Below are 853 nucleotides of genomic sequence, written 5' to 3' on the forward strand. Positions count from 1 at the left end.
TGTATTTTCAAATCATTCCTGTTGCAACGAGTTAGGTAAAATAGGTTTTATCTCCTCGATATCATTCAGAATCATTGTCGATAAACATAATCATATGCTAGCAATAAGCAAACAAATTAATCTATATCATATACACACAATATGACCGCAATGCATGTATATACATATCTCAACAGCAGAAAGGATTTTGGAGCGAATAGACAGCATGCGTTGCATTCAAAGGGAGAGTGACTGAAAAGCTACAGCTCTTTTATATTTTAGCAACGATCTAAACAGGTCAATGGTAGACAATTCAACATAAACTATGAAGTCAGCAAATAGCCCCTACTTTGACAAGCTAAAATTATCCCTTCGAACTTACTAACAAGGTTTACAACATATAGCTTTGTCTCAAACGAGTTTTTTCTTATTACTTTCTTAAAATAGTCACGTGAGTGAATATAAAAGGTAGTGTAGATATTTTGCCAAACTTCATTTTACAGTCTTCCTTTTATTTACATTGTTTGAATTAAATATCCTACAGATCTTAAGAAGAAACAGTTGAGACAGTAATAAAATTTATTCCATTAATTTTCGCTCAAGACTTGAAGATTTATTGAATAAATAAAATACAGCATGGAGATACTGAATCATATTTTACCCATCTAAGATTGCAACAACAAACACTAAATACAGTGATGCATATTGCAAAAAAGTAAACAAAACTGGTTGAAAAAAAAAAGGAACAGGGTTAGGAAAGAAGCCATTTCTTGCTTGCTGGAAAAGAAATGAGAAAATATGATTGATCAAATAAAATGGCTGTACATCAAAACATAATACTCAAAGAACAGTAATTAAATCTCAACATAAAACC

This window comes from Penaeus monodon, chromosome 20 (genome assembly GCF_015228065.2).
Source record: "Penaeus monodon isolate SGIC_2016 chromosome 20, NSTDA_Pmon_1, whole genome shotgun sequence".
Lineage (NCBI taxonomy): Eukaryota > Metazoa > Arthropoda > Malacostraca > Decapoda > Penaeidae > Penaeus > Penaeus monodon.